The sequence below is a fragment of the Scyliorhinus canicula genome, chromosome 16 (genome assembly GCF_902713615.1).
Source record: "Scyliorhinus canicula chromosome 16, sScyCan1.1, whole genome shotgun sequence".
In the NCBI taxonomy this organism is placed as follows: Eukaryota; Metazoa; Chordata; class Chondrichthyes; order Carcharhiniformes; family Scyliorhinidae; genus Scyliorhinus; species Scyliorhinus canicula.
Window position 1 is genome coordinate 66,928,301 of NC_052161.1, and position 26,030 is coordinate 66,954,330.

Below are 26,030 nucleotides of genomic sequence, written 5' to 3' on the forward strand. Positions count from 1 at the left end.
CAATGTACAACAAGCAAGAGTGTGCAAACCTCCCGCCCCCTGTTTTCTCAAGAACTCTACATAACATATTAATGTAGGAGTATCCATGTGAGGCTGTAAACAATGCAAAAAAACTCCTGAAGATTTGAGTAGCAAACATACTATTAAGTTAATTTGAAAATATTTATTAGCACCATGGGGTTCCAGGAATTAAACCCACAAGTGAGATGAAATTTGAAAAATGTACAAAGTCAGAAAGCAGCCTGAGGCAGCTTGGAAGTGCCTCCTTGTTTCCTCACCCTTTTTGCTTGAGATGATAATTTTCATTTGAGAATTAGATACAGGGCTGAATTTTCCACTGGAATCAGGGGCAACTTCCCCCTCATAAAAGTCAATGTCGTGTCTATTTGTCCATAGTTAGCTCTCCCTACTGCCACCGAGTGGCTGTCAGGCCTTTAAACGGCTTGAATCAGGCCTTTTTCCCCCATCTGAGGAGGAAGTCCCAATCAAATGGTCAGCAGATGCCTCTTATCCAGCAGTGCCAGCAGCCATGGTAGCAACTGCTGGGACACCAGAAAATCTGAAGTTGAACAGCATGTACCTAGGACATAGAGGTAAGTCCGGGGTCTCAACAGGGTCAGGGTGGTGAGCCCCAACAAAGGGAGTGGGGAATTAAGTAATTTTTGGGGGTGGGGAGGGGGGATGGAGGTAGGGGATTCTGCCACCCAGCCTGGCCACACTATCTGGTTTACTGCTAGCCATTAGCCGGCCTGTTAAAGGCTTTAATTGGCCATGAGATACCTCCCCCACCATGAGTGGAAAACCTGTGTTGTCAGAGGTGGTGAGCACAGCATCGTTGTTATCATGCCTAATATTTGTGCACACTGCACTAAGTGGTTTTACTTCCTATTTTCTAACTGCAGAAAGCATTAGTGAAGTGGTCATCAGCAGTCAGTCAGAACTGGAATGTATATAAACATTGTCCTTAGGATCAATGGAGAGTACTTCAAATGCATTAAAGTGTGAAGGGGAAGATAAATAAACAAACCTCCTGACAGCTGTGTTTAAACCATTACACTATCAATCAAAGGCAAGTTAAAGGCACTGCACTGTGAAATTGAAAGAATTATTTGCATTTCCAAGGATCTCAGGGAATTTTAAGCCTTTTCAAGTGTTGTGGACTTTCTAGGAAGGCTCTGACATTTCAAAAAAACAGCAGGTTGAAAAGCAAAGAGCTGTGGGAGCAGATGTGATGAAAGGGAAAGTGTTCCTGGCTTGGTTCGTCACAGAAATGTCTGGTCTGCTCAACAGCTGTCAGGCAGCAGAGTTCATAGTGAGAAGGCAATTTGAGAGTTTAAACAGATCAGACAGGATGAAAACTGTGAAAAGAGAGCTGTCTAAGAGTGATTGTCAGTTTGCCCACAGCTGGAAGGGGCATTTCAGACAGGGGAGGGTGCCAGGTTCTACCACTTACCCAGCACCCAAGCTCCCAGCCCCAGGACTATTGTTGGACTCTCCCTGGCATTGGCACAGGGGGACATGAGCAATGGGCTGACCCCTTTGACCCCACTCAGGATCCATCACAACTGTCTAGGAGTCACTGCCAGGGTGTCAGTGCCATGGTGTCAGGGGGCAGTGCATCAGTGGCAATTCCAGGGGAGGAATTGAAGAGGGGAACTGGAGGGAGGGGTGCTGAATGGGAGGACACTGAAGGGGGGGGACAGTGAAGGGGATGACTGTGGGGGGGGGGGGAAGGAAACTGGGGCTGAGGGGTGGCTGGGGGCACCCTCTTGCGTGTGTGGTATGGAGGGATGACCCATTATTCTCATGGTGGGGGATGAGATGCCCGTCCTTGATGAGGGGTTGGGGACGGGGGATGGTTCCTGGAGACTGACGTCGGAACGCCCATTCAAAATTGAGGGCCAGACCCCAGTAACTGCAGGGAAACCGGTGTGTTTGGCACTCTCTATATTTTTGCATAGTCAAGCCATGAGAATACCACCCCTACAAAGCTCCGAGCACAAGTGAGATACAGTCCCGATTCTCCATTGTGGGGGGAGCACTTAGAATCTGGAACGGAGAATCCGGCCAAGGCGTCTGACACTTGAAGCCAAGCTGTCCTCTCTTGGCTGACCTTCAGGTCCTCCTTGATGCCCTGAGGGAAAGGAGGGTGGTTTTCATCTCAAAGAGTGACAACAGAAGGGGAACTGGTGGTAATGTGACTGGGATTGTAATCAAACATGGATTCAAATGAGACATGGATTCAAATCCCACCAAGACAGTTGGTGAACTTTAAGTTCAATTAATAAATCTGAAATCTAAAGATAAACTTGGCATAGATGACTATGAAACTACCATTCTCACTTGTCAATGCTGATAGATGGTTGTATGGCAACATTTTGGACCATGGCATTTGTCTTCCTGATGGTCAAATCAAACATTTCACAGACATGAGTGTCTGCCCATTGCCAGAATAGGTGTTCCTCGGTATGGTAGTTCATCAACATTAAATGTTAACTCATTTTTACTTCAAAGATGCAACCTGACCAGACCTGCTGAGTAGTTTACAGCATTGTCACACTTCCACCATCCACTGTATTTTCTCAGGCTCCTTTTCTGGGCATCCTCCCGCCACTGAATGTCCTCGAAGAATTTTGTCCCTTCAATCAGGAGGTTCCTCCACGCAGGTCTCTTCTGAGAAAAGGTCCTCCATGTATTGACGTCTATGTTGCATTTCGAGTGGTAAGCCTTCAAAGTATCTGTGAAGCGCTTCCTTTCCATTGTACAAAATGTTACATCAACAATGATGAGTTTTAATTTTGATGACTGAATTGTAAATGATTTCTAACTGAGATACTTTGCTCAACCCTTTAAAGGAAGGTTAATCATAACATCAAAGATAAATGATAAAAATATAATGCTAATGCTGGAAACTAAAATTTAAAATAAACATCAGGTGCATTGCACCTGCAATCACAACAGGTGAGTCATCAATTTTTTCCCTATAAAGCCTAATGAAGAATTTATTTTATTCTGAGGAAAAGATCACCTGAAACATTAGTCAATCTTTTTCACTGATACTGATGCCGAGTATTTTCAACACCCTCTGTTTTCAATTAATGATAATAAATATGGCATAATGGTTACAAATAGCATCTCCTGCTTACCACTTATATCCTACTTATACAGGATGACTCTATTAAATAAGCTGTCATGTGACATACATGGTATGGGCTATATCCATTTTTGATTAAAGGCAAAATCAAAATAACTCATCATGCAGTCTGTTCTCAGCACCAGAGATCAAAAATTCCTCACTCATTCATTTCGCAATTGGCAATAACATTGCCACTTTGTGATCATCTGAGGGTAACCCTAACCCATGAGAGTTAGAGTGCTGGTATCACGTAACGATTTGATAATGTCAGTAACAACTGCATTTGTCTGCAGGGAGAATCTAAAGAAACATGTTTACATCTAATTTGCATATTCAATTTATGATATACGAACACAATATTTTGTTTAGTGAGTAACTGCTATTTGGGACTAAGAGTGTTAAGACTTCATTGACTTTAGAATCATGTGTAATATTCTTTAGCAGCACAGTTAATTCAGTATGATCAGTTAATTCAGTATAACCACAAAGGGCAGCACAGTAGCATGGTGGTTAGCATAAATGCTTCACAGCTCCAGGGTCCCAGGTTCGATTCCCGGCTGGGTCACTGTCTGTGCGGAGTCTGCACGTCCTCCCCGTGTGTGCGTGGGTTTCCTCCGGGTGCTCCGGTTTCCTCCCACAGTCCAAAGATGTGCGGGTTAGGTGGATTGGCCATGCTAAATTGCCCGTAGTGTCCTAAAAAAGTAAGGTTAGGGGGGGGTTGTTGGGTTACGGGTATAGGGTGGATACGTGGGTTTGAGTAGGGTGATCATGGCTCGGCACAACATCGAGGGCCGAAGGGCCTGGTCTGTGCTGTACTGTTCTATGTTCTATGTTCTAAAGTTTCTCTAAAGAGGTATCTACGGTGCTAAAACAGAACATCGATTACAGTACACATGAGCGTACAAAATATGAGCAGAAGTAGACCATTGGGCCCCTCGAGTCTGTTCCTCCATTCAGTAAAATCATGGTTGAACTGCTTGTGTTACAAATTGCACATTCCCCATCTGTCCCCAGTAACCTTGGATTCCCTTAAAGGTGTTCAGTGACTCCGCCTCCACCGCTTTCTGAAGCAGAGAATTCCAAAGTTGCACAACCCTCAGAGAAAAATATTCTCCTCAACTCTGCCCTAAAATGACAACATTGATTTTGAAACCGTGCCCACCTTATCAAGACCGATCAGGATCTTATATACTTCAATCAAGCCACATCCCGCTCTTCTAAACCCCAGTGGAATGAAGTCTCATCTGCCCAACCTGCTTATTCCAGGTATTAGACAAATTGGCTCATTTAAATATGTTAATGTTGATCTCGCCCAGCGAGGACGAAATCCAGATCACGACGGCTCTCAAGGTCATGTTTGCTCTTGAGAGGTATTCCGAGGGCTGCAAATCTCGTCAGAGGATTAGAAGGCCGTTTGATCACACCCCAAGTCTCTCGGGCCTCAGATGGAGCCGTTTAAAAAAAATAAATTTAGAGTACCCAATTCATTTTTTTCCAATTAAGGGGCAATTTAGCGTGGCCAATACACCTATCTTGCACATCTTTGGGTTGTGGGGCCGTAACCCACACAAACATGGGGAAAATGTGCAAACTCGACACAGACAGTGACCCAGAGCCATGATCGAACCTGGGACCTCGGCCTTGTGAGGCAGCAATGCTAACCACTGTGCCACCGTGCTGCCCCTGATGGAGCCATTTTAAAGCTCCTGACCACTCTGAACCTAATAACTAGTTCTTATCAACACGAGTTCTTGACACAGCTTTATCTTGGTTAGCCTGTCCCGACTGAGCAAATTTAGTCCACTAGCTTGCAATATACTGAAGTGTCGAGAAGGTGCACTTATCTTGGAAGGTCAAACTCAGTAACTGCATCCATGCCAAAGCCTGCCAAAAAGGTACTTAAAGCAGGAAACCGGTCCGCCGTCATTCTGAAATGTTTGTGCTGTGGCACAAGATGACAGGATGGCAAGATTGCCCAGCAAGGGGAACTGAGTTGTCCAAATGCCGCAGGATGGGACATTTCCAGCATTTCTGCTCAATTACAATGGCTGTCACGTCCATAAGACGTGAAAGAGATCATAATCTGTGCAAATGAAATCTTGTTCAAACAACCAGCCGTCAATACCAAAGCCACGCTGACAACAAAGCCTGCCTAACCTCCTTGAAGCCTAGTTCCCTGGAAGGTTCCTGCCATACCAATAGAGTGGACCAAGTCTCTGGATACCAACCTCATCTTGCTGCACCATCACTAACTTTGAATTAATTTGACTACTCCTGCCTTCAGCTAGCTGAACACATCTTCCTATGTGAAGGAACACTCACTAGACTGACATTCTCATGAATTAATATCCATGGGTGGGATTCTCTGTGCCAGCCCTGTTTTCCTGTCTGACTGCCCTCACCGGCAGTGGGATTCTCCATTCCCGCAGCTGGCCAATGGGGTTTCCTATTGTGGGCCACCCCAAGCCGTTGGGAAACGCGTGGGTGTGGGTGCTCTGCCGGCAAGGCTAAGGATCCCGCCGATGGAGAATCCCGCAGCATATCTTTTATTTTATTTTTTTTATTATTCCAAATTGTAAAACTTTTTTCTTTACTATTTCCTACTTAAGTGCTTTTGTGCGTATGCATGTAGTTGCAACAACCATCTTCTGGGTTTTAATGCATGAAAAAGCAATGCTTCTGATTTAACCTGAAAGAGAGATTGTTGCAAGTCACTTTAAAATTGACTTCACAGACAGGGGATTTGGGGAAACATGCTATCGCCTTTTTCTAAAATTAAAACACATCTGCTTATGAACACACGGTGGAAAAAATAAAGGAGTTCAATTTGCCTCTCTCCCCTGTATGTAACAGTCTCCAACAAATAGGGAAAATGACAGCACCATGAGAAAATTATGCTTATTTCAGACTTCCTTGGTGAAGTTTGCCAGCATTTGCAGGAGTTTTGGTCCATCAACAGAGGTCAAAGGATTCTCAACATTCTTCAAACATGATACAGGTATAGGGATATCTGTACTGGCTAATCACCTTGCATTGGATTGGATTTATTTATTGTCACGTGTACCGAGATACAGTGAAAAGTATTGTTCTGCGTGCAATTCAGACCATTCCGTACATGAAAATAAAATACATAATAGGGCAAACAAAAATTGCACAATATAAAGCCATAGACATAGGCATTGGGTGTAGCATACAGGGGTGTAGTACGACTCGGAAGAGAAGATGTGAGGATTGTTTAGGAGTCTAGTAACAGTGCGGAAAAAGCTGTTTTTGAATCTGTTAGTGCAAGTTCTCAGACTTGTGTATCTCCTACCCGATGGAAGAAGTTGGATGAGTGAGTAAGCTGGGTGAAAGGGGTATTTGATTATGCTGCCCACTTTCCCAAGGCAGGGGGAAGTGTAGACAGAGTCAATGGATGGGAGGCGGTTTGTGTGATGGAGTGGGTGGTGTTCACGACTCTGTAGTTTCTTCTGGTCTTTGGCCGAGCAGTTGCCATACCAGGCTGTGATGCAGCCAGATAGGTGCACTTGTAATAGTGGCTCCTTACAATTCCTCTTCAGTCTTGCAATACAGAACTCCATGGGCTGGGAGGAACAATACGTAAAGGGTCAGATTACCCCAACACCGTGCCACGTGGGGTGAAAGATCACAGAGGCCCTTTATGTCATTTGCATCCAAAGCATTTGCCTACTTAGCAGGAATATGTTTGTGGCAGGAATGTGTGTGTGTACAGTTCGGCACCTTGCAGAAAGTCAATGAGATTCTTCCATTGGATGCCAGGGTCACATTCTGCCAGGAATTTTCAACAATGTTTTCAAGGACTGGGAAGCTGAAAAATATCATATTTCTTTTCTCCCAGAGGTCATGCCAGAGAGTGCCACATCAACTTTTGCCAAAATTTAAGGAGAAATTTCACTGCCTGTCAGACAGGGGCTTTATTTCCCTGGTTACACAACCAGTATGCTGGTATTCTGGTCTGGTTTTTATTCCCAAGCCCAATAGCCACCTTCTTACATATCTCAATGAGATCATGCAGTCAGAAGTCCACCCAATGGCATCGGTAGATGACAGTTTGGCCAAGCTCGTCAATAGCATCTTTTTCCCAAGCTTCATATGAACATCAGCTTTTGAAAAATACCCCTTGACATTGAATCCAGGCTGCTGACAACCTGTATCATATCCTTTGGTCCATTTTGCTTTAAGCACCTCCTTTTTGACATTTCACCTGCCCCTGAGATATTTCAACGTACTATGTCAACAATCCTCGAGGACAAACCAGGTATGATCTGCCATGTGGACAACATTCTCATACGTGGTTCTACAAGAGTCAAACACAACCGAAGGGTGAGAGATCCTCAAGGCTCTCCAGGAAGCAGACCTAAATCGCTGGCTTTGAAAGCAGACCAAGGCAGGCCAGCAGCACGGTTCAATTCCCGTACCAGCCTCCCTGAACAGGCGCCGGAATGTGGCGACTAGGGGCTTTTCACAGTAACTTCATTTGAAGCCTACTTGTGACAATATAAGCAATTTTCATTTAATTCCATTCATGCTAAACGACAAGTGCATGTTCTCTAAAGACCAATAAAAACTCCTGGCACATACCATCCAATGGCATGATATTACATTCAATCCACAGAAAACAATGGCCAGAACTGAGTTTTCCCAACTGACGTTCATCATAGACATTCAAGATTTGCTTGGGATGTGTAATCCAGGTGGGAGAATTTATCCCTAAATTGTTCACAGTCATGGAGCCCTTAAGAGAACAATGGTTCTGGATTGTGGAACAACTCAAGGCTTTTCAATCCTTTAAAGATCAATTCGTTCCATGGATGTTCTTGTGCACTATGACACCACTTTGCCGACTGGCATCGCTGTGGACGCTTTCTCTGCTGGCCCAGTGTAAGTGTCAGCAGAATGGATATGCCGATCTATGAGGTACATGATGATGTAGCACTGACATCAGTAAGTCATGTGCCAGGTACACTAGGTAGCACACAGTGTGGCCTTGAAAAGAGATCTGTGCCTTTTCTGTAACTCATTATGTATTTCCTGGAAATAGTGCGAATAAACTAGTTGTTAAGTTAACAGATGGTACTGAAAATACAGAACAAAACTCCAACCTTCAGAGAGGAGGAAAGTAAATGCGAGGAAATGGACTGTTAGCATTGGTCTTTAGCACTGCAGTGGAACTTTTCTTTCTTCCCTTACCCCTGAAGTTAGCAGTATACTTCCAGTGTACAATGTGCATGTGTATATACCATATGCAACATTATGGTATTCATTTAATGCCTATGAATTAGACCTGGATTTAACCAATATCGAGACCTTGATTTGAAAAGGAATTCTATTGGTCAAAAATCTGAGGAATTTGGTCAGAAAGTCAAATATTGATGAGAACCCAAAGTGGAAATTTTCAACAAAATGGAAAATTTAGTGTGTACCTTTCAGTAGCACGACTGATATCAAATTTTCTATTTAAATGAACTAATTCTGGACAAAGGTTATGATTACCTTCAACAAAATAAAGCCATCTGTGCAAACATAGAAAATGACTAATCTGTCCCAGCTCACAAAGTTGCTCAGAGCTACAGCACCAAAGTAAGGTTGCTGCAAACGCAATCCACAGGTATTCGAGCTTTCGTTAAATGTGGAAATAATTTTTATTTTACGAACATGACTCTGTGGAAGCCTTCTCTGCACCATTCAATCATTCCCGTGGTGGCAGAATGAATAAAAGCAAATTACTGCGGATGCTGGAATCTGAAACCAAAGAGAAAATGCTGGGAAATTTCAGCAGGTCTGACAGCATCTGAAGGGAGAGAAAGAACTCACATTTCGAGTCCAGATGACTTTGTCAAAGCTTTGACAAAGGGTTATCTGGACTAGAAACGTTAGCTCTTTTCTCTCCCACGGATGCTGCCAGACCTGCTGAGATTTCCCAGCATTTTCTCTTTGGTGGCAGAATGAATGCTCATATATTTGAAAACAGTTCTGCTTTAAAACATCAGAGGAGCCGATCTTATTTTTCAATGATTGTTCAGAAACAAACAAGGTGCCTCCTACCTTATTCACTCATATTTCTGTTGCTGACAGTGACAGTAGAATCCATTCCACTCTTGAGAATTATGTCATCATCCTCCTGCAAGACAGTGTTACTGATTAGTATTACTTCAAGGTCTTTACATCAAGTGTAGAATTAGAATTAATTTGTTTTTTCTGTTCAACCTTACTGCATTTTCCTTAACTGAGACATGCTTCCATAAATAAATTTGATAAATTTAATGAATAAACGAATAATGCTTTGCGAGCAGCAGGAGTGTTGTTTACAATAAATGTTGAGTACCGAGGGCAGTCTAAGCTTGATATAATTAACTTAATTTTTCTAAGTTGGCTTTTGAAGTGGTGGTTCAATAGTTTCAAAACTCTGACAAAATATTCTTTGTGAAAGCTACATTTCTCTTACTCGAGTCGTGCTTGCTAAAATAAGTCACCCCATCAGAAAGTACAGATTTAAATCAAATTTAACTAGCCAGATTTCAAAAATGGGACACTTTTGAAGCTGCAATAAAGCAATCACTTCAGATAATCAATCACCTTATTCTCTAGGTTGCGACAACAGAATGTCTAATTTTGTTTCATTTTGGAAAGAATACAATACACAGACAAAGAAAGAAATCATGCCATTTTGCTTATCAAATTTGCACCAGTGTTTTTCTCCATGAGCCATTCAGTCTGTTCTTTTCTCCTGCTGCTTGTACCCTTTAATATTTTTCACGAAAGGACCTAATTTCTTGTTAAAAGAACTTACGGATTCTGCTTTTGGAATGTTTTTTGAGAGAGTCATTTACAATGGATATGGCACGGTAAAGTTCTGGAATCCTGCAGGCCTACCTCCATACTTGATTTGCACACATTCAATTATAGAAAAAAAATGACAAGGTCATAACTACTGACGGCCTGCTCACCCCTATTTCAAAATCTACAAAACAGCCTGTAGTCACAATAAGAGCTCATATATAACAAGTGGCTTACGAGCTAAGGTAGTGGATAGAAGGACATGGTTCTTAAATTCAAATATTGTACAGTTCTTGTGTCCACATTGTCAGTATTAAATAATTTGAATTTATATAGTGCCTCTCAGGGCCTCAAGATATTCTAAAGTGCTTTTAGCTGATTAAGTACATTTGGAATGTTAGCGGCCATTGTTATGTGGGGCAACATGGTAGCCAATTTGTGCACAGCAACATTCTACATACAGCGAGAGAGAATTAACAGATCTGTTTTATTTTTGTTTATATGAGATTAAAATGTTATCCGGAACACTGGGGTGTATCTTACACTCCCTGTATCTTTTAATCAGGCCATGAGGCCTGCTGCCTGGGAAAATGATGGAACCCCGGTTTAATGTCTAATTCAAAGAACAGCATCTCTGACAGTACAGCACTCCTATTGTGCCAAGGTAGAAAAGGTGTAGAAAATAAATAAAATAAGATGCAACAAATGTATGCATAAATTACATATGGAACATCTTTTTGGCCAGCATGTCTAAAAAAGCTTAACATTTTAACATAAACTAAAAAGAAAACCTGCACTTTCTAAAAGTGTTTGAAATTTTTTGTGCAAGTTGTCATTGATTCTAAGGATTACAAATATATTCAACACAAATATTTAATTCAGGCACTAACAAATTCCAATTTGTGAATTCATGATATGTATCACCATTTTAAACTTAGTAGCACAATACAAGGTGGATAGGTGGTCTACATATCGAAAATTGTTCTGCAGTGTATTGTGCTCTGTTCTGGTTTTAGTGTCCTCTAATTTCGTAAGGCAAATTCCAAGAAGTACTGTTTTTCTGACAAGATTATAACACTTATTTTGAATGCTGTCTCTTTTGACAACCTCCATACCCATCAATTACCAAGTGCGATTGTTATTTACCAGCGGTGAGGAATTTAAAATCTAACTAAATCATATTGATAAGGATCGCTTTCATGCACTATAAAATTAAAGGTCACAGCGTAGCACTGAAACACCAGCAGGTATTTGTAGCAAATAATCAACCGATTCAGAAAGGTACATTTAATCGGTTATAGTCGATGATTGCAGTACTTGGAGAATGCTGCAATTCATGAAGTGATTACTTAAATATCTAAATGAACATATTCTGCCTTCTTTCTTCTTGCATATTAAAATATTGAATGTGCATGGCATGATTTTCATAGAAGCGACAATTGTGATGGAATGTGTGGTTTCAAAGCTAGCATTTTCTGAGGCAAATCCAAACTGAAAATGGGAAACTGAAAACGGTAAATAGAATCTCCCTAGTTTCTGAGGAAAGAAAAATTGAAACTGATATTAAAAATTTGAAAATCAAATCTTCTGGGCAGACTAAACCTGGTTGAGGCTAGATATAGGGGCACACAGCCGTCCAAGCCCAGTTGCTGCATCGGATGATCGAGTTGAATGGTGCAGTCTGGGCAAGCTGAAGAAGACAGAGACTAGATCCCAAAACTGTGAATAGAGTCGGTTGCTATAGCTCTATCTCTTGCTTGTAGATAATAATGGCAGTTCTATGCCATCCAGACAGAGTTGAAGATCTGCAGATGTGTGCTATTTTTGGTGAAGACCGTCCCATGGAATTCAGTTGGTTGTGGGGAGCACTTTGCTGGGCATAAGGCTAGCTTATAGAAGAAGAGGAGGTGAAATTCTTTGTGAAGAAGATGGTATTTTGAAGGGTTTTGTTACCGAGTTCGATGACGTGTGTGCTGGTCGATTGCCGAGCCAATTTTTAAGAACTTTCTTAGTTGTACGTGCCACTTGATGGGTAATCTATAATTTGTGTAACTAGATCATAGAACATACTGTGCACAAGGGGGCCATTCGGCCCATCGAGTCTGCACCAACCCACGTAAGCCCTCACTTCCACCCTATCCCCATAACCCAATACCCTCTCCTAACCTTTATTTTGGACACTAAGGGCAATTTTAGCATGGCCAATCCCCCTAACCTGCACGTCTTTGGACTTTGGAGTGTTAGAATGTAGGTTGACATGCTGAGCAAAGGCTTTCCTATTCATAACTTTAAACATGGGCTGCATTCCTGTGGAAGACTTTTATATTTTAAAATGCCCACTCACAAAGATGACTGAGATGGCTACCAAGAGGTCAGATGACTTCTGATTATTTAACAGACTATTTCAACCTTCCAGAAAGTTATTTTTGAGTCACCCCGAGTGCAGAGCCTCCCCCCAGAATGGACATGTACAGACAAAACCACACCCCTCTGCAGAATTCACAACTGCCATTGTTTGAAGCTTCCTCAAACATAGTCAATGGATTCCTACATTCTGTCTTCAGGATTGCAAAAGAAACCAGGCTTACAGAACCTGTTATCCACAAGTTAAATTTGAAAGACCATCATCTATCTTCCATTACAAAGTGATGGTTTTGGGTTTCCAAACCATTCTGGTTGGGCAATGTCAGTGTTGGTCATGTGATTGAAACTGGCTTGTGATAATGAGTTTTATCCAAAACTCAGTAGAACTCTGGACAGTCTGGCAGAGACACTGAAAGTGGCAGAACAGCAGCAGTAAAAAGGCAGTGCAATCTTTGCCTTTAAGAACCTAGAGGCTGTGAAAAGCTTAAAAGCCTCTTAGCCTAATTCTGTTTTGCTCAAAATGTCCACCAGTACAACACCTGACCTCCTGATAAGAAAGCCATAAGGAATCAATTTCATGATCTGCTGAGAAGTCATCTCTTCTGGAAATTCTGCAATAATCCCAATGCTCATTAGAAATTTAAACTTATCTGTACTTCGCTGAGTGCAAAAAGGTGCATCTGTGCCCTGACTACACAGGCTGATCTCCTGCAACAGTCAAACACATGAACTGTTAACTATTATTTTGGTTGAAACTTGTTGAAGGACAATCTTCATTAATCGTACCTTTCCTGGGTACATCATGTGAGAATGACGTTGCATTTGGATGCTTTTTGGAGTGAGTATGTGAACAAAAGATCTTCTTAATTTCTAATCCCATTCAAGGGGCCTCACGGTAGCAAGGGGCCTCACGGTAGCATGGTGGTTAGCATCAATGCTTCACAGCTCCAGGGTCCCAGGTTCGATTCCCGGCTGGGTCACTGTCTGTGTGGAGTCTGCACGTCCTCCCCGTGTGCGCGTGGGTTTCCTCCGGGTGCTCCGGTTTCCTCCCACAGTCCAAAGATGTGCGGGTTAGGTGGATTGGCCATGCTAAATTGCCCGTAGTGTAAGGTTAATGGGGGGATTGTTGGGTTACGGGTATACGGGTTACGTGGGTTTAAGTGGGGTGATCATTGCTCGGCACAACATCGAGGGCCGAAGGGCCTGTTCTGTGCTGTACTGTTCTATGTTCTATGTTCTATGTTCTAAGTCTTCTGATGTGTCTTTAAACTGACCACACATGAAAGGGATCTTAGAAACACGCATCTCAACATTTACGAAATGAACACATTGATTGTGGACAGTAACAAAAGGAAATTGGGGGCTGGTACGCAAGATGGCAGGTGGGATATTCCTGCCTACCAGTCACATGTTTCTCATTGGCGGCAGGCGGCGTCATTTGCAGGTGGTGGGATTCTCTGCTCCTGCCACTGTCAATGGGAATTTGCAATGAAGCCATACCACACTGCTGGGAACCCCACGGCAGAGTTTGGGAACTCCAAGTTCTGACAGATCTTGTAGCTTCCGCACATGCACAAATGGGGAGGGGGCTGCACGTGCGTCTTCAGCAATCTGAGTTCTCAGGGCTGTGGATAGGCCGCCCTGTTCATCTGTGCAGGAAGAGAAAATGCTGTGAAAACCCATATGATGTGACTTGACTTGGATGTGACTTCCCCACGGCTGCTGCTGGGACCAACGTATCCTTTCCGGCATGAATGGCTGTAGAATTCCATCCCGTATTTAGTTTTTGCTTCGTGTAACTCTTGTAGAATAAAAAAAATCTTCTGTTTTACACTATGAAATCTTTTGGCTTTGTTCTTTTCGTCAGTAACTGGGAGTTTGGATTTTTTCCTTTTAGGAAACAAATTTGCCAGCCTCTACCAAGTTCATAACTATCTTCATTAGAAACATGACTATCTTTCTTCATTTTCAAAAGATGAGCAACTGAAATTACTGAGGATATGTGTTGCATACTTTATTGTGATCTTTGCCCAGAGTTTCAGGTTTTTGTTAAGATTTGATTAGGGACTCATAAGATTTTGTTTAAAGTAGAAAAAAATTGTGATTCAAAACACTTGCTAGGAGAATAAAGCCGCAAGATTCCATGAGTTTTATTCTTTAATATTCAGGGTTAGTACAAGGTGCTTGTGAATTAACAGGCAAACTGTGGTTCAACACATTACATTGAACACTAAGTAGCAAGACAAAGTCCATGGATTTCTCAGCAATCCATCCAGATGTCAGTAAACACCGAGTCCCTTTTGGGACCTCTCCCTGTCCCCTGCTTGGGACACTCGGTGTTGTTCAGTTCCAAGTCACATCATTTGGGTTTTCACAGCATTTTCACTTCCTGCGCAGATGCACCGGGTGGCCTACCCTCAGCCCTAAGAACTCAAATTGCTGAAGATACACGTGCAGCCCCCTCCCCATTTGTGCATGTGAGGAAACTACAAGATCTGTCAGAACTTGGAGTTCCCAAACTCTGCTCTTGAAAGTAAGATGGTTTTAGTAACAAATTATAAGTAACAACGGTACAAATTACTTAAATCTTGCACATTTGTTACAAAATAAAATAAGGTATAAAGGAATGACTTGTTACTAAATAAAATAAGGTATAAAGGAATGACTTGTTACTAAATAAAATAAGGTATAAAGGAATGACTTTAAGTACATTTTATGCACTTGGTAAAATGGACTAGTGACAGGAGTTCAATATTACTCGATATTTCATTATGATAAAATGCATATCTGCTGTGGAAATACGATAAAAATAGCACTTTCCTTACTTGCCGTCTGGCATCATAAAGTTAACAGATGGCTGTGTGAAAACATACCTAAAAGTGTTTATTCTGGTAATTCAGTTTGATTGTCTATAAAACTGAAACTTTACCTAAAGGTAACCTTACAATTGAATGCTCCAATGTGACATTGCAGGTCAGCAGCCAGCCAAAGGCTGCAGCTCACTTGTCAGCAATGTGCAGTGTACTGTATTAGCCATTCACATCTATTCAATGTTTTGTGCCTGCTGCATGTCTGGCATGCCATAACCGCTGGGAAGGTATCCAACCTGTTTCTAAATCAAGAGCCCTGCTGATTGCTTCAAATTCAACTTGCAAACACACATAATGCACTTCACACTCCAAAACAATGTCTGCATTAATTTTTTTTAAAGAAACAAATTGTATCCTTGTAAAATACTGCAGTGATTAAATGCAGATACTGTGCCATCTTTCATCTGATTACTATCCACGTGCAGCTGGTGCAAAACCCATTTTCCTCAACAGCAAACAGTCTCCCCAACTGAACCACGGATGCTATCTCCAACTTGCTTGTTTTGTGTCCGTAGCTGGCTTCTCTATGGTGTGCTTTACAACCTCTGCACAATGTGGGGTGATCGTTGGGATTAACTGGTGGCCATTCAACGTGCCACAACTGTTTTGCACCTACTCGCTGGAGTTTTGTGAGGCTGCATAATGCTCTGGTCATCAGGCATCTGACTCAAATTCCTGTCTTCTTGGTCAAGCAAGGAAACCTTAAAATTGACAGGAACAATTTGTGAAGAACGAACCCTTTAGTATTGAATAACACAATGCAAGAAAAATCCTGACATTCTCTCCATCTCTGTATCTTTTATTTCCATCACCAGTTCTCCTTCACATGAACTAAGAGATGATCTTTGTTTAATTACATTAAAGGTGTTCGTATTATGGTAAATATTGTTCTCAAAAAGTTAAACAACAAAGCTGGGAGCAATAGGTTAGCTTTCAGCTTTTTGGTAAGTTAGTTTAGAAATTCCCAATGAATTTTCACATCTGCTGGGTGCAATTCAAATAAATGGGAACAAAGTGCTATAGCAAGCACGTTTAGCTGCTTGTTTCCGGTGCTCGCGGCACCAAGGAACATATAAAACAGCACTCGCGTTAAATAAGGGACCTCATCGGGGGAACTCCTGAGTATAGCAAGAGATTTCCGAGGCTCCCATCCCTCCCCAAGCTCCAATGCACAATAAGAGGGTGCCAGGTACAATACCTTTGCCGACTGGCTGTGCCACATGAGCACCTTGGAGTACAGGCTGGCACCCAGGTGGCACTACCAGCAGTGCCAGGGGACCACTCTATCCAAAGAGCATGCTCCAGGGACCCTCTGATTCCCTGGGAGACCCCGAAGAGTGCCATTACATCTGGCCCCCGTTTGTGGAGACCAGTACTGAATGACATTCGCCCGGGTGCCTTGGTAAACTTCATGTTAAAGTGAGACATGCCGTCTCACTCTAACATGCAGATTTGCTAAAACGTGGCCCCACCTATAATAGGCGGGATTTACATCACAACGTCTCATGAGATCGCGTTAGATCTTCCAAGGCCTTTGCATCCGAGTAGATCCCGGGAGCAGGGTCTCCTGGCTTTTATCGGCCACGCTGTGCTGCGAGGAGCTGCTTTTTGGGTGCAGCTTGGCCGTTGGATCACGCAGAAGGATTGTATCTGTTGATGCGAGCTGAGAATATACTCTTGAGGAAGGAGCATTCACTCATTTGACTTGTCTGTTGGTAAATCCCTGAAGAAACTGCAGGCCCATGCTTCAATTTTCTCAAATCTCAGTTAAAAAGAGACTCTCGACAGTCAGTCCGTTTTCAGCAAAGGACTGTAAGGTATAGGTCTGGGTCCTGGAGCTAGGCATCTATGTGTTAAGAAAGCCTTGCCTAGTGAGATGAAACTTGTGCACTTGAGGCCCAGAGCTGGTCAAGATCAGAAGACAGGTTAGGAAAATTGTGATTTTTTTTAAACTTTAAAATATCTTAATTATTTGTAACTGATTCTGCTCACTGAAGAGTTTCAGTCCCCCTTTGGAAAAATTAAATAACCATATTACGGGAATCCGTGGAAGACCCATGATAACATGACAGAATTGTTCATCAAATTAAGAGTGAAGTTGTTGATTTTGAGACAAGGGTCCTGAATCTAAATACAGGAAACTATGACGCTATGAGGTACGAGTTGTCTATAATGGATTGGGGAATGTTACTTAAATGGATGATGGTGGATAGGCAATGACAAACATTCAAAGAGTGCATGGGTGAACTGCAATGATTGTTCATTCCTGCCTGGCACATAAACAAAACTGGAAAGGTGCCAAGCCATGGCATACAAGGGAAATTTGAGATTGTATTTGATCCAAGGAAGAGGCATACAAATTGGCCAGAAAAAATAGCAGTCCTGAGGATTGAGAACAGTTTAAAATTCAGCAAAGGAGGACAAAGGGATTGATTAAAAGGGGAAAATGGAGCATGAGAGTAAGGAACGTAAAAACTGATTGTAACAGTTTCTATAGGTATGTGAAAAGATTAAATGGACTGGTTCCTGCAGATTGGAGGAAGGTAGAGGTGAAACAGGGAATTATAGATCAGTCAGCCCAAGCTCGATCGTGTGGAAAATGTTACAGTATATTATAAAATATTTAATAGTAGAGCACTTGGAAACCAGTGGCAGGATCGGACAGAGTCAGCATGGATTTATGAAAAGGAATTCATGCTTGACAAATGTACTGGAATTCTAGGATGCAACTAGAAGAGTTGACGAGGAGGAAACTAGCTGTCTCACTCGAATTGCAGATTTGCCAGAAAGTAATCCCACCCACAATTCACATCGTAATATCTCACGAGATCATGGCAGATCTCATGAGGTGTGGCGAGCCAGTTGTATCCCGGACAGAGGCTCTCCCAGCATCTTCTGGTTGTGCTGTGCCGCACTACTTTTCGGGCACAACACGACCATTAGATCCCGCCCATTGTGTGCAGTTTCATTTATTTATCTGGGGAAGGATGATCTTACACAGAGGGAGTGCAGTAAAGATTTACCAGATTGATTCCTGGGATAGCGGGGCCTACACATGTGGGGAGATTGAGTCAGTTAGGATTGCTGGAGTTTAAAAGAATGGGGTGTGGGATCTCATAGCAACGTATAAAATTCTTACAGGATGAGATAGGGTAGATGCAGGAAGAATGTTCTTGATGGTGGGGGTGTCCAGAATCAATGGTTACAGTTTAAGGAATATGAGGTAAACCATTTCGGACTGGGACGAGGAGAAATTTATTTCCCAAAGAGTTGTGAGCCCGTGAAATTCTTTGTCACAAAAAGCAGTTGAGGCCAAAACATTTTACGTTTTCAAGGAGTTATATATAACTCCTGGATCAAAGGATATGGGGGAAAGCGGGAAAAGGTTACTGAGTGGGATATCAGCCATGATGGACCGAATGACCTACTCCTGCTCCTATTTTCTATGTTTCTTTCCAGTTCAGATTATAAAGGAGCCCTATTGTGGCACCTCTGCATTACAACAATAATATAATTAGATAGTAGGCTGTAGAGACAAAATTCTGAATGTCAGATGCTCAAACGTTTTGAAGGATTTACGAGCACCCTCTCTCCAAAAGAGCACCAAACATTTCTAACAATAGAATGCACTTGTTCTTTATGGTCTGGGCTCAAAGACATCCTGCTGTTAACCTCAATGTTAGCTCCCTTGCTCTGTGTCAGAAGACATCAAATCCAAATTGAGGGATATGAACACATAATTTAATGTAGTGCTGAGTGAGTACGATCTCATATTAACCCAATTGTTTCAGCTGAGATGCCAAACCAAGGCTCAACCTGCCCTCTTAAGTGAATGTCAAAGATCCTGTAATATCCCACACGGGACCTACGGAACGGGAATGCTTGTCTTCTCCGTGCCCTTTGCAGAGTACAAGCTGCCCCTCTCGGGGCGACATATCCCAATTACCCAGTGTATACAGGGTTGGCCAGTAAGGCACCAAACAGAAACTAGCCTGGTAGGAGACTACTGGGAAGTGCATATGTATCATTTGTAAATAAAACTTTGTTCTTATTTTTACTCGGTGTGAACTCCCTGTGTCCTTATTAAAATCTCACTCCACTATTCAAATAATAACAAGGTGTCCTCATCAATATTTATGCCTTAACCAAGACCTGAAACAGATTATCTGTTTATTTATTTTATTTATGAGGCCTATCTGTGCACAAATTGGTTACCATGCCTCTTACATTACAGCAATGGGCTGAATAATAGAGGGGAATCAGTGGGAGTGGGGAGGTGACCAGTGGTGTTGGGGTCGGAAGGTTTGTTCCTCCCCAGAATCAAAGTCAACATGGAGCCTACTCGTTCCATGCCAGTCACCGCACAGCCATAACAGGCTACGAGAGCCTTAACAAGGGCTACGTGGGACTTCAGCCCCTCCCATCCTCTTGAGCAGGTGGCCAATCAGATTGGTCGGCAACTCCTTCATCCTCAGCAGCACCAAAAGTTAGGGGCCGCTGCCCGGACACCAAGAAGAGAAAGACGAAAGCCAATGGATCGCCAAAGCGAACCAGTCCAGGGTCTTGGGCAGGAAGGATTTTTGAGGTCAGGAGGAGGCTTTGAGCTTAAGACAGTGGGATGGGTTTGGAAGAAAGGGAGTTATTCCATTTAGGTGGGCCACCCCTGATCCTTAAAGGGCAGCAGCCACAAGATTGACCTCCCCCTTCCTTCCATTCATGAATGCCATTTAAAACAATTGAGCTGCTCGCTTCCGCCCGACTGGCAACTCCGAATATTTTATGCTGTAGGCAGTTTATTACCAGAGTCAATTGGCTTGGTAACAAGCCTAATTGACTCTTAATTGCCTATTTAAATATGGTGGGTAATCAGCACCTGTATTTTGAGAGTGAGCTCAGGCGTGGGAACCCACCCTTTTTATGTGCACCCCCTACTTCCAGAAACAGGTCCGGTGAGGGCATATAGAATGCAACCCAATATCTACATTTCAAAAATTACTGATTAATTGACAATAAAGCGCTCTGGGACATCTTGGGGCCATGAAAGGTTCTTTAGAAATGCACGTGTTTCTTTTCATTGTGGGGTCAATTCTCCACTGGCGGTATTGTCCATTCCATCGGCAGCGCACTACTAGAGCCACGTGGTGGCTAAAATGCAAAATTCCATTGGCAAGTGACAAAACAGAGAACCATTGCCAACGACGGTGTGCCTCAAAGTAACATATGGCTGGGGAGGTGGAGAATTCTGCTCAATGTATCAGGTTTACATACAGAACTTCCAATTCATAACACCCGCCACTTTGCAAATATTTCTTCCCTCACGTTTGAAATTTCATTTTTTTTTTAGTTTAGAGTACCCAATTTTTCCAATTAAGGGGCAATTTAGCGTGGCCAACCCGCCTAACAGGCACATCTTTGGGTTGTGGGGGTGAAAACCACGCAGACATGGGGAGAATGTGCAAACTCCACATGGATAGTGACCCAGGGCCGGGATTCAAACCTGGGTCCTCAGTGCTGCAGTCCCAGTGCTATCCACTGCACCACATGCCGCCCTATTTGAGATTTCTGAAGGCAAATGTAATGTTCTTGTCGGATGGCCTGATTTCTATTACAAGAACACTTGTAGCTAAAGCTATTAATGATATATTGATATTAACTGTGTGTCAACTATGTAAAAAACAACAGATGAATAACAGAATGATCATGCACAAGCAACCTCTCTCTTCCAGCTCTCCAGGCAGTCTGAGGTCACCTGACTCTAACAGTCACTTATATACTAATTAGACTCCTAGTGGGTCAGTCTGTGAATTACAACACAACCGTGATATCACTATACCCCTTTTCCTTTGAAGGAATAAATTAATACAATATCATTAATATATTTGCATGTGATATCATTTGCCTGCAAGTCTAACAGTATTAATTTTTGTTTAAGTTTTTAAAACTTGGTACCATGTAATGTTCTTGTCAGATGGTCTGATTTATATTACAAGAACACTTGCAGCTAAAGCTATTAATGATTTATTGACATTAGCTGTGGACCAACTATATACAAAACAACAGATGAATAACAGTATGATCATGCACAAACAACCTCTCTCTTTCAGCTCACCAGGCAATCTGAGGTCACCTGACTGTATACTAATGAGAGTCCTAGTGGTCAGCTGGTGAATTATAACGCAACCATGATATCACTACAAACACTGTAAAAATTAATCGATGTCATTCAGTTTTGTAAAATTTGCAGCAATGTCAGTTCTAATAAAATTGTTAAAATTGCAATTTGTGGACTGTGTAAAACCTTGCTCACCACTCAGTTAACACAGTTTTATCTGTCAATTATGTGCGCACTAATGTTTCACTCTCTTCTGTCCCTCTGTCTACTACCTGCTCAGCCTCATGGTGCTCCTTTCCATCAGTCTGGCACCATCATTCTTTTTCTTTAGTCTGATGTTGATATTACTCATTTTCCTTTCCAGAAACAGTCAAAAATATTCAATCTTGTGTCAGCACCGAATCCTCTGCCGCCAGTCTCGTCAATTCCAATTCTTTCTCTCTTTTCATGTTCTTTGTGCTGAAAATATCACTCTTTGCTTCTCTTGGTGTATTTAGGCAGCTGTGCGTGTTTTGTACATGATATCAATGCTATTTTAGCTGCCACCAATTGTTGAATGTCAGGCTTTTTCCAGCACCTCCTTGCCATGCAAATAGTCTGGCAAGTTTTCTTGAACAGACCGTGTCTCTTCCATCGAAAACTGTGCTATTTTATCTTCGCCCCACTGAGTTAGCATACGGGGCGTTTTAAAGAAGGAAAGCGAGGTGGAGAGGTTTAGACAGCTGAAGACAGAGCCAACACCAGTCAAGCAATTGAAATCAAGATTGCTCAAGAGGCTAGAATTAGAATTAGAGGAATGCATATATCTCCGAGGGTTGTGGCACTTAAGCAGGTTTTAGAGATGGGGGAGGGGGTCTTGCAGGGTGGGGTGGGGAAAGATGTTGGCGAGGCAATGAAGGGATTCAGAAACAAGAATGAGAATTCGGGAACTGATTTAAGACTGCAAGCCAAGGGTGATGGGTGAACGGGAATTGGTATGAATTTGGATTCGGGAAGCAGAGCGTTACATGACCTTAACTATCAAATGAGTGAGAACTAAGCACAATTGTGATCAAAGCCATGATTTTAACCTTGCCCATTGGACAGGTAGGCAGTTAAAATCACCAGGTGGATTTACCGCTCTCTTCTCACAGTCAACCTAGCCACACAATTTAACCAATTTGGCTCGGTATCGTTTTAGTCAGTCTGTGTTTTGCCCTTCCAAGGCCAGAATATGCTACATTTTGTGCCCAAAACTGAACGCAGTACTCCAAATGGGTCTGATCAAGGCTGTATACAATTGAAACACTTTCACAGTCTTCTCTTTCAACCACTTTAAAATAAAGGCCAATATTTTGTTGGCATTTTTGGCAGGCAAGGTGGAGGAGGCTCTATGCCTACCTGGAGTACTGGTCCTCCCTGGTCTTGTGGCAGGGGCCCCCACCAGTGCGGGTGACAGGAGGCCAACTGGAAAATCCCCATTGGCCTCCTTTAATTAATTTTAACAAGGCTGTCATCAAAGAAAATGGGCTACCCGCATTGAAGTGAATCAGCCCCAGACCCACCTCTGCCAAAATGGCCATCACCGAGAATGGCCTCAGGAAACGAGAGTTGGTATTGTCAGACATTGTTGGTATTTTCTGGCTCCAGCTGCCTTTGTTCCAAACCTTGGCAAGGCCTGAAAATTCAGCCTTGTATGTCTTTCAGCTGAAGTGTTAAACCAAGGTGTTGCCTGTTCGTTAGGTAGAAGGACCCTATCGTACTATGGAAAGAGCAGGGAGCTTTTCCCATGTCTTCGCCAACCTTCTTCCTTCAATCAGAAACAAATTACCTGGTGATTCATTACATTTTTTTTTGTGGTGCACTTTTTTATCCAAAATGGCTACTGTATATTTCTAAATAACCACGTTTTAAATAATAATTCAATGAATGTGAAGTATTATCATGCTATGTAAAGACGCTGGGGAAGAAAAGCATGAATACGGATTCTAAGTGGTTACTGTGCTGATAAGACATGAATGTTGAAAGCTTTTGTAGTGCAGAATTTGGGATATTGATGATTAAAATGTGTCCTGAGGCTCCAGGGGAATGAAGGTCACAGACGCAAATAATATGCCCGGTGGAGGGGTGTGGAGGTTGCCAAGAAGATCACAGCCAGGAGCCTTGTGCAAAGGATTTGCTTCCAGTACATAAAACAATTTGACGATTTGAAACCAGTGGTCAAACTAAGATACCAGTACACAAAGACACTTCTCAATAACTGCATTACTAGCATCACAACCTCAACGCATTCAATTCTCCTTCTGGCTGTTACTTGACAATCAAACAAACCAAGTGACTGCATCATTCACAAGCACTACTCTCACTTCGGACTCATCTCACAACTTGACAAACGCTACAAAAGGGGAGAATGTGACTGTGTGGAGTTTGCACATTCTCCCCGTGTCTGGGTGGGTTTCCACCGGGTGCTCTGGTTTCCTTCCACAGTCCAAAGAAGTGCAGGTTAAGTGGACTGGCCATGCTAAATTGCCCCTGAGTGTTCAAACGTTTAGGTGGAATTACTGGGTTATGGGGTTTGGGTCGGGGCATGGGCCAAGGAAGGTGTCATAATATATGTCTATGTATATAATGGAGTGCAGCCTCACAGGGTCAAGCTTTAGATGCGTGGTGCAATGCATGTCTTGCCTCAAAACATATGGATCATAGCTAGGAAAAGGTGCGAGTCTACATCCAATGGGGTCTGTCATTTGACAGCCTCCCTGGTGTAAAAGGCTGCCAATTCCACCAAGCAATCTGTTGAGCCCAATATCACGCAGTGTTTGATCACTGAGGTTGGGGTTTCTACAGAATTCCTAGTTTCAAATGTGATGCCAGACTGCTTTATTGGAATGGCAAAGTGATGTAATAGAAGGGCCAGCATCTGTCATGGTGGATGCAAACCTCTTGGTCGAAAGGGATTTGTAGAGTTTCTCAGTTGCTGAGAGATTTGTCTTCCAGCAGATCCAGGGATTTCCTGAGAGTATGGCATGGGAATTGAGGAGCAGGAACCTACTGGCTCTCTCCCGATGCCAGCATTTTTACTCCTGTTGCCCAGACTGCTGAAGCCATTGCTGAGATGTTGCAGTCACATACAGGGCCATTCCCATCCACAGCATGTCACAGAACATTTGAACTACCCTCTTCAATTTCTTAGCAAGCATCAACCTCGCCAGCTACCCTCAGGTTGTACTTCATAGAAGCACCAGAGTAGGCAAGAGTACTTGTCAGACAGATACTAAAGTTAAACACCAAAGTGAATAGTTTAGCATTTGTGAGTCCTGTTGGTTTACACAATTTTTTCTTTGCTTTTGCATTAAATAAAGACTGATTTTTATGGCCAATGAATTGTGGTGGAATTAGGGTTGTTTCTGTTGTGTTATTCATGGTGATGGATTGAGTGCAGAAAATAGGCTTCTTGATGGATCCACACTTTTGCAAGGTAAGGTAAAATCTGATGGTGGAGGATAACTTCAATTGAATGGGGACAAGTGTCACTCCCAGGTCAACCTCGAATCCCTTGGTGCTCGCTCTGGTTACCCTTGCATTCCAGTACCTTCTCCTCCTCTTCCAAATCTCCTTGTGTGTTTCCTGTGTTTGACTCTCTGCCACATGGGAAAGGTTGGTCTCATGATTAGCATTCACAACTCTCCATGGTTGGCCTGGAGCCTCCAGGAATTAAAGATTATTTCTCCGAGACACTGCTGGAGGAAAATCATTGGGACGTTAGAAAATATTTTTTTTTTTACATTCTCTTTGAGCATTTCTCTTTATTCAAATATAAAAATGCTGAAAATTGGAAACAAAAGGCGGTTTTGGCTGGCAGTAAAGAATCATCCAATTGGGTAATGAATCCTTTTGTTTCATAATTGGCGTAGGAACGCCAAGACTGTCACATAAATGGATGTGTTGGCCAACTAATGATTGGAGCATGGGGGCATGTTATGTAAAGAAACCTCCAGGAATACATTGAATCACAGTTGGCAATTCGAATCATGACTGCCAGATTGTGCAGTACACCCCCCAAATCTGGAGCCTTCCTTGTCCTACTTTCCCTCCTCCTGTCCCTCCTCTCCCCAGCAGCTGGTGCCACTCTGCCTCGCCTCATCCAGAACAAGGGGAGCCATGAGCAAGATCCCCATAACCAAGCATTACTCTTCCTCCTAGTGACTCTTGTCGGATTGGCAATAAGGTACATGGCACACCACTCATTGGCCAAGCATTTACAGACCTTTACGCCGATGGTGACTCCCCATGGCACATTCTCCAGTGGCAGAGGGTGCAGGGGACGTAACACCCCGTAGACATCAGCATGAAGAGTCGCCTCCTCTGTTGGAAAATATGTGTGGGGGGGGGGGGGGTGGTCTGGTGGAGAGGCGAATAACACACCCATTCTCTTCAGATGAAGTTGTCAGAAAGTTTTCCTGAATAAATTTCGATAGAGTATTGGTGATGTTTGAACATAAAGTTCCAAAATATGTTCGGAAATGCCTTTTTAAACACAGCTGATCACCAGTAGCATGTGAACAGTGAATGCTGAAAATGACTTTAAGCACCACTCATGATCCTCACCAAAGAATCTTTATTCAGCTGGTCACTGTCAGGAAAGGATGTTAATTACAGTGCCGGCCAAAAAAATGCCATGCTGCATCTTTAAGTGAGCATTAGGTGGCAATTTAATTGACTATCAGAGCTTCAATCATCCACAGGGCAGCTATTCCCACAGCACATTTAA

At 42.7% G+C, this 26,030-nt stretch overlaps 1 protein-coding gene across 2 annotated transcripts in view; it reads right to left on the minus strand.

Moving 5' to 3' along the window:
• Positions 1-26,030, minus strand: part of pcdh15b (protocadherin-related 15b) — a 1,980,039-nt gene that overhangs the window by 1,656,551 nt on the left and 297,458 nt on the right. For both annotated transcript variants that reach the window (XM_038773417.1, XM_038773418.1), the window contains exon 2: positions 9,203-9,278. The gene's annotated coding sequence lies outside the window, so the exon portion shown is untranslated. The remainder of the gene's footprint in view (positions 1-9,202; positions 9,279-26,030) is intronic.